Below are 10697 nucleotides of genomic sequence, written 5' to 3'. Positions count from 1 at the left end.
TTTCATTTGGTAGAAACCTTTCAGTTCGGTCTGTACTTGTGCAACCACATGATTTCAGATGTTTGTATTCATTTCTACTCCTGATTAGATGAGAAGCACAGGTCTTGCTGACTTAATAGTGGGAAAAGTTTGGAACGAATAATCTTACCTAACCTTTTATATCACAAAAATCCAGCATCTGCACAGGGGTGTGTAAACCAACTGGATAATAGTTTGACATTAAACTCAATCTTGTAAAGTTTATGAGCAATCATATAGTTGTGTTGTCATCCAGGGATGTTGGATTGGATTGGATTGGATAACTTTATTCATCCCATATTCGGTAAATTTCATTGTCACATTAGAAATAGGGTGAGAATGCAGATACAGGAAAGGCATAGTTACACATAGTTACAAGTTAGACAATACAGTTGCAAAGGCCGCAGAACAACAAAGCAAAAAAGCAAAAAAGCACAAAGTACAAAGCAAAGCAGAGTATATGGCATCATTAAATCAAATCATTAAGACAGAAAAGCAGCAAAAACACAAAACAAGCAAGAGAGCGGACGGAGCTACCGCTACCGGCTGCCACTTGAGCGGCGCCATCTTGGTTGCAGTAGCAAAAACGGATACAGACGTTGAAAAAGACGTTGTAGAGTTGGATAAAACTGGAACCACACACAGGAAGTCTTCCACAAGATGGGGAACTTCTGCAGACTGTGACTGAGGTTGTTCCAAGGCTAACTTTTTTTTAGGCCACAGGCAAGCAAAGCACATAAACACCAGCACATAAACATAGATCTCAAAAACGTCAAATTATGAATTCAAAACAACTTATCATTAAATCGTTCAGTACAGTAGTTGTCGCTTTTAATGAATCCTTCCTTCTGCTTTTACATGGTAGCGATGGTAGGTGGATTACGGCCGTATTTCCTTGCAATATCAATCATGGATGGATAATAGGGCCCGTTTCTTCATTTCATTCACACCACTAATTTTAAATAAAGAACAAAGTTGCTTAAACTATGTTCGAAAAACATGGAGAGTTATTGTTGGTAGAGCCAAAAGGAGGCCAGCGTAGTGCAGGGAGATTGTCAAGCAGGAGGCAACACTACCGCGACCATTTCAAAATAAAATAATGGATTCCGGAAATGTGTTGACATTTTGGGGCATTTCGTAACTTGGAGCTTGTTCTCGTGTATTGGAACAGTGATTTGCATATCAAAGAGTTTTGGAACCTAAAGATTTTGTATGTAGAGGTACAACTGTATTACTATATTTTTCTCAGTTTTTTCTATGCTGCAATGGCAAGTGTATTTACTCCATAGTAAATAAAGAACTATTCTGTTCTATTCATTCATTTACTTGTTCTTATTAGGGTCGCAGGGAGCTGGAGACTATCCCAGATGACTTCATGTGAAAGGTGGACTACACCCGAGATTGGTCGCCAGTCAGTTGTATACATAGGAGACAGACAACCATTCGCACTTCCAGTCCCAGTGGGAATCAATCCCAAGCTGCCAGTCAGGTGAAAGAACCGCTACGTCATCGCGTGGCTCTACTCTGTTCTGTTCTGTTCTATATTCTGTTCGACAAGCCTATTTTTTATTTTTCATTGAGCCTTACTGCCACATTCTCAACAAATGCTTTGCTCGCGATGCTCTGTTACCATCATTACACTCAGCTAACTTTTCCAGCGTGACCGGACGTTTTGTCGACGGACAATTCGTCGCCGGACACTTCGTCGACCGGACATTTCGTCGCCGGACACTTCGTCGACCGGACATTTCGTCGCCGGACATTTCGTCGACGGACAATTCGTAAGGTTAGTGGTTAGAATTAGGGTTAGGGGATAGTGGTTAAGGTTAGTGGTTAAGGTTAGGGGTTAAGGTTAGGGATAACCTAACTGTCCGGTCCACGATGAACATTAACAAGGTCGAACACACGTAAGCACGCCAAGACAGATGAGTGAGATTTTGACGCTTCTGCAGAAGGAAAGCACGGATGGAGAACAGACAGAGTTACTCTGCGTAAGACCGATCCGGTCAATCTTCGACTCTCTCCGTTCTCCAATCTCCGACCACTCTGCTTCTACATCAACTGTTTAATTAGGGCAAGATTTCGTGACATACAAATTCTCTATGACAAAGGTGCATGGCTCCATGAGAAAGATGCATCAGGACTGTGACACCGATGATGTTGAAGGTCTCTATGATACGTATTGAAACATTCTTTGTTTACTTAAGATTCCTTTTGAAACATTCCTTGTTTACTTAAGATTATTCCACACTAACCTCAACCTCGCGAACGATTGTTTTGTTGCATAAATAATTATTATCAACCAGGTAATCTCTCTCTCTCAAAATTATAATCATGAGAGCGAGCGAGAGTTTTTACTTCAGATTTTTTAAAGGAATTTTGACATTAAAATAAAAGGCAATAAATAAAACGAAAATTGTCCGTCAACGAAATGTCCGGGTACCAATGTTCCCTCTAAGCTGCGCGCGTGCGCAATTGTGCACTACTCTCGTCTTCTCTGCGCACAGCAAATCATATGGAGCGCACAAAATAAAATCCCAATTATATTTTTTTATTTTTTTAGCTGTGAGGCCGACGCGCGAACCACTCATCCGCCAGGCCGCCCATTCATAGATATTAATCATTACATTTTATTATTACTAAATCAGTTATGTGTAGTAGACATACACCCGCTTATGGCAGGTGTGATACTGGTGTGTGCCAATAGCGAGCAATGATGATGTTGCTCAGTGTGCTCAGGGAGGTTGTCTTTCTGCCCAGACAAACAAAAAATTAGAGGGAACATTGCCGGGTACCCTTTTCCGGGTAGCTTGATTCACATCAGCCGAAAAGCACCACAGCACGGATGCCAATCCTTGTTTGGATCCGATCTCGAGATCAAATCCGATCCTCCAAAAATAGCCGTATTCTCGTATATTGATACTGAGCATCGGATCGGGACATCATTATCTTCACCCTGCTTATTGTTCTTGGGCCGTGTGCTATTTTGACTCCTCCTCTTGCCATGTCCCCCTTCAACTAAAGTGCTGGGCACCCACCCGCCTTCCCCCATGGAGCCACCACGGGCACACCCCCTCGCGGTGATGGATGGAGTAAGGCAACAGAGCACAGAGCAACGTGTGGCCAACAGTCCACGACAGGAGAGGAAAGAAGAGAGAGGTAAGGAGGGTGTGGATTAAAGGAGGTAAAACGGGAGGAAGCGGGAAGGGAGTGAGTGTGAGTGCGTGCGGGTGTGTAGGGGGAGTATGGGAGCTCAGCTGAAAGCCACAGACTTAATTCTATGCATCATTAAGCAGTCTCACTCAATGCAACATCCCCTATACATCATCCACGCTCAGTAAACACAACGATGACATTACATTAGCAACTGCAAATGAATTTTCTTTTTAGAAGGAAATTGAGAACCTCTTTTCTATTCCCTCTTTTTGCCGCCTTGCACGCACGCACGCATGCACGCACGCATGCACGCACGCGCAAGCTGGCGATAAAAGGCTGCAGCAATGTACAAACAAAATAAAATCCCCAGGAAAAATATTTGGCCCTTTCTCATGTCGGTGTTTCTGCAATGCAAGAGCCACATCATAAATAGTGGTCACATAACAGGAAATGTTTATTTTTACATACAGAGGATAGATTTATTTTCTGATTATTTATTTTATTTTAATATATTTTTGCATTGATTGCAATGTTTATTTTTTGTCTTCTTCATTATTTTACATTTTTTCCCATATATTGCAATGCATATTTTTTGCCTTTTTCATTATTTTACATTAATTGCAATGTTTATTTTTGGTCTTTTGCATTATTTGTCATTATTTTCCATTCATTGCAATGATTATTTTTTGTCGTTTTCATTATTTTACATTATTTTCCATTCATTGCAATGATTATTTTTTGTCTTTTTCATTATTTTCCATTCATTGCAATGATTCTTTTTTGTCTTTTTCATTATTTTACATTATTTTACTTTCATTCCAATGCATATTTTTTTTTGTCTTTTTTCATTATTTTACATGATTTTCCATTCATTCCAATGCATATTTTTTGTCTTTTTTCATTATTTTCCATTCATTGCAATGCATATTTTTTGTCTTTCTCACTACTATATTAATATATTTTTACATTGATGGCATATATTAGTCCTTCTTTCTGTTTACACATTTTATTATGAACATTTCATTTTTTAAGTGGCAGATCATGTCCAGTTAACTCTTTTAAATTGCGATTTAGCATAAAAAGGATAAAAAAAACTTGAAAATTCCAATTGGAATTTCTATTTCAATCATCACAACTTTATTTGTGTAAAATTAAGATTGATTCAGATTTTTGGTGGGGTAATTCAAGATACCATGCTTGTGTAGTAGACATTTTTCACATGACTTTTTCCACATGACCTCACTGTGCTGAAATGTCAGCTTTATCCCCCCCAAAAGCATTTCTTCTATTAAACGCTGATTTATAGCGATGCATGCATTTCAAAAGCTAATTTTCCTTGATCACACAAAAAGAGAGTGAGTCACTACGATTGCATGTCAATGCAAAGCTAAAAATAACACTACGTTGTAAAATGTATTCACTTTTCGGCTGTAATTTCCATTGACATTTACCCCATGTTTGGCCATCTGCAGTTTTAACAGCCTCAACTCTTCCAAGTAGGCTTTTCACATGGATTCGAATAATGATTGTAAGATTTTGAGGGTCTCTTTTTTTCTTCTAAGTAAAGTTTTCCAGTAGGTTGAGGTTCAAGACTTTGCAAAGCTAATCAACATTTCATTTATGTCCTTACCATACTTTCTACACTGGTGCAAAGTCATTTTGGAACTTGTAGAGGCCATTCCCAAATTGACAGCATGTCTGAAGTGCATTGAATAGTGCAAAATTTTTAACCATGACTGTGCACCGGTGCTAAATGTAAGGTCAGTAAAAATATTTGTATTGAATCATTTAACGGGCATGTACACAGTAAAAACTTGAACTTGGACAGTATACTGTTAAATATGCAGATGCCACCTTAGTTTACAAAATCTTCCATCACATAGCTCCTCCTCCACTGCAAGATTTTGCACCATAGAATTCCATACCTGTCAACCTCTCCCGATAACTGCCCGTAGAAATGATTATGATTCCCCTTACAAACCCCCAAAAAACCTTACAAACACCGTACGAGTCGTACAAATTGTCTGTTAGCTTCCTTTCATTGCTTTTCCCCCTGGTTGCACTGCTTCCAGATGTGTGTTTTCATATTGAAGTATTTAACCAATCACATTTCAGCCATTATTTGTTGCCAGGGTCAGAAATCTGCCTCAAGGCCTTCACAATCAGTTCTGCAGGCTCTGCTGCATTAAACAAGCGTCGATAAGACTGTTGCTTTAATCAATCAGATTTCGAGTTGGCCAACTATGATTGGCTAGTGATTAGCCAGAGCTACCAAACTGTATCTGGAGCGAGCTGCACAAGCAAATATATTGTTGTGTTGATTTAAAGCCATTTTCAAGACGGACTATGTCAGAAATACGACAGGACAGACTCGACTTTCAGTATTAGCTTCGATGGCGATAGAAAAGAAGGAAGAAAGAAAGGAGGATGGATATTGTGTATAGTTAAAAAGGATTTCTGGTGAGTAAAATATGGCTATATTCCTAAATAATATTTCAATTGTGGGCCCGGTTCTGATATCTGAAAAGCTCCAGTGTTTGTATGTAATCATTAAATGCTGCTCGGAAGTGGATTGTACCCCATTTTTGCGCATTAATTTATTGATTATTTTTTGTGTTGCAGCTGTAGCTGCAGTAGAGGTTTTATAGCCATAAAATAGTTTTTGAGGGTTGGATTGATTCGTTGAAGGCGCTACGAGAAAATGCACGGACCGCCACTGTGTGCCATAGATGGTTGGGATGATTTGAGCATTACGTTTGACCTTTAAATGACCTTTTGGTGACATTCCGAATGAGCTCTCCCAGCGGTGACCAATCGGTCGGGACTGCCTGCGATTTCATCCAATGTCTCAATAGGAGCCTTCCTTCAAACTTTATAGCGCGTCTTCGAACACGCAACTCGCAAAAAAGTCAAATGATTAATTGTATTTTTCTTCCGAAGCGTCCGAGGTCTGGCCGTATCGACGGAGAGTTTTTTTTCGAAAGAGCTCGCTCGGCTCATTTGCGGAATATTGAATCGGTTACAGTGAAGTAATTCCTCCAATCGAGTCGAATGTAAAAATCCATGCACATGCGAGCGGCTGTCAGCGTGCGACCGCGGTGACGGATGGCGCCGCGTCCCTCTCGCGCCGCGAGGTGATAAAAAGTCAAATTATGAGCGCGGGGTAGGGACAAGAGTGGTGGGACAGGGGGGACGAGGAGGGGGTACGCGGACAGGGAAAGAGAAGCGGAGCGAATCCGTCAAATGATAAGGGCAATCAGTCAACCCGGGAAACGTTTTGGACGACGGAAAGTGTTATTTCCTGCCGGTGCGCTTGAGAGTCAAAGGTCAGAGAGGGGTCAAGAGCGGGAACTCCGACCTTTACGCGAGCGATGAGCGAGAGAGCGGTCGCTCTGCCGTTGATTGATTCGCCGGCGCGCGCTTTACGCGCATTATCGTCTGGCGGACGTGATTTTCCTGCTGGCGGCAATGTGAGCAGCTAAGTGCGTGTAACAGGATGGACGTGGTCTATAAATCTGCTCACGACGTCAATCCGCATCAGGTTGTCCGGTCAAACACAGAGGATGGATTAGCATTAGTATGGCGTTGTGACACTTTCATTAACTCCAAGCGGTTTTTCACACGTAATTGCGCTTTCAATGTTGTGCTGATAAGACACCAAAACGGATGGCATTTGTGTTATATGGATCACAGGCTATGTTTGACAACAGAATTGCTTTTTAAAATGTAATTCGCCGTTCAAACTGGGGGTCTTTTTCTCCTTGCGCAACGAGTTTCCGTGCAGAGTCATTGGAAGGGGAAGGGCGATTGTCGTTGATATTTCCCGCGTGTCGCCGTTTAATTTTCGCGCCGCAGAGGACATCGTCGAGTTGATGTTTTTGCGATAGATTTCGGCGACGACTAGGATGTTTTCTCATTCACCTGACTTTAGTTGCCAGGTCCTTTCTCAACATCCAGTCAACAAAAAAATAGATTAGCAAACAAGGCAAAACAATAGGAAATTAAAGTCGCAATATTATGAGAGAAACGTCGTAATGTTACCACTTTAATCTTGTAATATTATGAGAGAAAAGTTGTAATGTTACGACTTTAATCTTGCAATATTATGAGAATGAAGTCAGAAATTATAATATTACAGGATTACTATATTGTTGCTTGTTTTTTTTTGCATTCTCTGAACTGGAAGTTTCTATAGGGCTGAGACTTTTGGCTATGTATCAACACAAAACTACTTTTGGGGTAATATTAGGAGAACAAAAGTCAGCATTTTTTATGTTATGTGAACCGGAAGTTGTTTTTGCGAGGAGGATCAGTCAATTTGACTGATAAACCTGGCATCTATTTTGGTATTTTGTGTTGAATTGTTTTGATATTATTTGTTCTACAACAAAACAAACATGTACAAAGCTTGAAAATCTAAGTTACAGAAATTCCCTCATAAATTTACCCTTTGATATTCTGCTTTGTACAGCAGCAAAATTATGAATGCTATTTGCATTCGTGTTGCGAGTTTTTGCATTTGTGCTTTATTTCTTTTCGGCCAAAGTAGGAACTCCTTGCTTTTTTTTAGAACTTTGTGATAACAGTTCAAATACTTCCCCCACCCCCTTCAAAATCGAATTCTAATTTAATTTGAACAGTTTTATTTCAGATTCAATTACATCATCAGGGGTGGGACAAAAGAAAATATTATTTTAGGTACTCAGGACTTTTTTTTTTTTACAAAATCATGTGTATAATTTATCTGCCTTTTAAAAATTTGCACTAAAACATCACATTTAGACATTTTTTCCATGGAGATTCTTCAAAATATGAAAAGTGAGCCCTCGGATGCTCTCCTTTTCTAGAACGGCACATTTTATCTTCATATAAAAATTAATTTAAGCATTCGCTGAGTTATTTTTAAGCACCCGGAAGCAGATTGTAAACATATATGTTCCAACATCCATATCAACCTTTGTAGTGATTTGGATAGGACAACTTTGATGCTTTCCGTCTAAGGGGAACATCAAACAGAGCTGAGGACCCCCAACCAGGACCACCCCCTGTGCTGACCCCCACTTTTCTCCTATTCGCACCCCTGGTGCCCACTACTGTCCCCACGCTGATAGCACACCCCGATCATTTTTATAGTCCCCTCGCTTTTTGTGAGCGACTGCGGTTTTATGAGAACACACGGCATCACATCAAAGGTGCGACGGGAGGAATGTGGACATTTGCTATTAGTTTTATCATCCGCTCGCAGGCCTTATCTGCTCCATCATAAAGGAGTGTCCCAGGAACGAGCCAGGAGGGACTCCGCAGGCCAAACAAACAGTCCCCGAGCATGTAATTGCTGTTCAGGCCAATTTCCTTTTAGTGACTGTCGCCCACCAACTTTTAATCAAAGACGACACAGAGGAACATTTACTTTTTTTTTTTTCTTCTTCTTCCCAACCCTACCTATTGACGTGAATTACAGTGTAAGAGCCTCACAAGCGCCGAGCGAAAAATGTTGTCCATTTGTAATTAAACAAATCATCCGAGTTTTATCCGCATTCGTTGAGGTTCAACTTGCTTGAAAGTAGTGAGAAGACATCGGCTATCCAAATATGAGGTTGTAGTCGTCCTAAAACGGGGTTGTCCAAACTACGGCCTGCGGGCCAGATCCGACCCGCCACCTCATTTTGTATGGCCCGCTAAAGTAAATTATCTGTCTTGATTTCATGTTTTATGATAAAAATCAAATGAAGATTATAGAGAGTATATAGATAACACTTACTAGTTTTCCCTTAAAAATACATTTTTTCATAAAAAGTGGTAATATTTGTTTTTTTTTGTGATTTTTAACAATAAAATATAGTTGAATATTTCCATATTTTCAACTTGTTTTTTAACGTAAAGAAAAAAATATTATTATAATATGCTACTGTCTGTAGTTCCTTGAATGAGAAAACAAATGATTGAAAGATGAAAAGAGAAATATTTAAAATTTTGAAAACAAACAAGAATATTTACTGTTACACGTTTTTAATTAGAAAAAAACAATAGAGTTAAAGATCCTTTCATTCATTCAAACATTTCCTCAACCACTTTATCCTCACTAGGGTATCGGGGGGTGCTGGAGCCCATCCCAGCTGATGTCGGGCACGAGGTAGGGGACACCCTAAACCGGTGGCCAGCCGATGGCAGATGGAGATAAAAAAATAAATTAAAAAAACATAAGAGAAGTTTTATTCTGAGAAAAGGTTGCCATTGCCTATGGGTAATGTGTGCATTACCCAGAAAGCCCTCTTTTTGCATGCGCGTTGTGCGTTTCCTGGTCGTATGAGAAACTCGTCTGAATTAATTAGTTCCGTGCTCGTAAATATTGTTATACACGAAAGATATGCAAAAAAGACCTGGCTTGGTCGCATCACGAAATTTTGACCGCATAACGGGCGAATTATTCGATCGAAATTTCCCCCGTAAGACGAGCATTTTGTATGACGAGCGGTCGTATGACGAGGTACCACTGTATATATATATATATATATATATATATATATATATATATATATATATATATGTGTGTGTGTGTATATATATGTAGTATATATATAGATACATATAGAAATGTATATATATACATATATATATATATATATATATATATATATATATATATATATATATATATATATATATATATATATAAAATTATTAAACGATTTAACACTGACTTGATCTGCCAAGTGTGAGGCTGTCCCCACTATAATTAAGTCACCGGATCCACTCACCTTTCTCCCCCCTCTGAGGCCTCGGGAGTCAATCAGACTGTGGCCTTGGCGTCCCCTGTGTGGGAGGCCGGCGTGCAGGGCTGAGAAGCTGGGAAAGTCCCGTGATTTATGGCCCTCTGCAGGCCTGACTGCCTCTCATCTCACGGAGATTGAGCCACACAGTTAACCGCAACTCAAAAGGCTCCAATCTCCCCTTGATTTGGTCCAAATCCCACTTTGGGAAAAGGCACAGGCGCTTTACGCTACGGTGCCACGCTTTGATAAGAAATTGGGGAGAAAAATAATTCAGACTACCTATGTGTTTAATTGGGTATATTTTCCTCAAAGCTCGGCTGATTATCACATAGATTTGATGTTAATGATTAAGCAACCCGGTGGGAGAGAAAAAGGTGAGGTGAAGTGTGTCGTTTTCTTCTCAGTCTCACATGGCGGACTTTCATTTCCTTATTCATGACTTTGTCCTGCTTTGGAGACAAGATTGGATGCATTTGCATTCGTTGGGTAACACAGTGAAGAGCTGATTATTAAGTCTGTATCACAGTTCTCGGATTCAGGGTTTATGCAATTAAGCTAAGAATATTTCAACGATTGAATTTGATCAATACATGTTGATTTTGTTCAATCACACCTTACAGCAATACGAATTAGAAATAAACTTCAGCAGCACAGGGAGGTCATATTTTTTATGTCCTATGTCCCACTCATAAGGAGTAATAGGAGTAATTTGTTTAGCATGCTTCTTTGATTGTCTGTCAGTCCTAATAT

This window comes from Stigmatopora argus, chromosome 16, assembly GCF_051989625.1.
Source record: "Stigmatopora argus isolate UIUO_Sarg chromosome 16, RoL_Sarg_1.0, whole genome shotgun sequence".
Classification (NCBI taxonomy): Eukaryota; Metazoa; Chordata; class Actinopteri; order Syngnathiformes; family Syngnathidae; genus Stigmatopora; species Stigmatopora argus.
Note: the sequence above shows the minus strand (reverse complement) of the source record.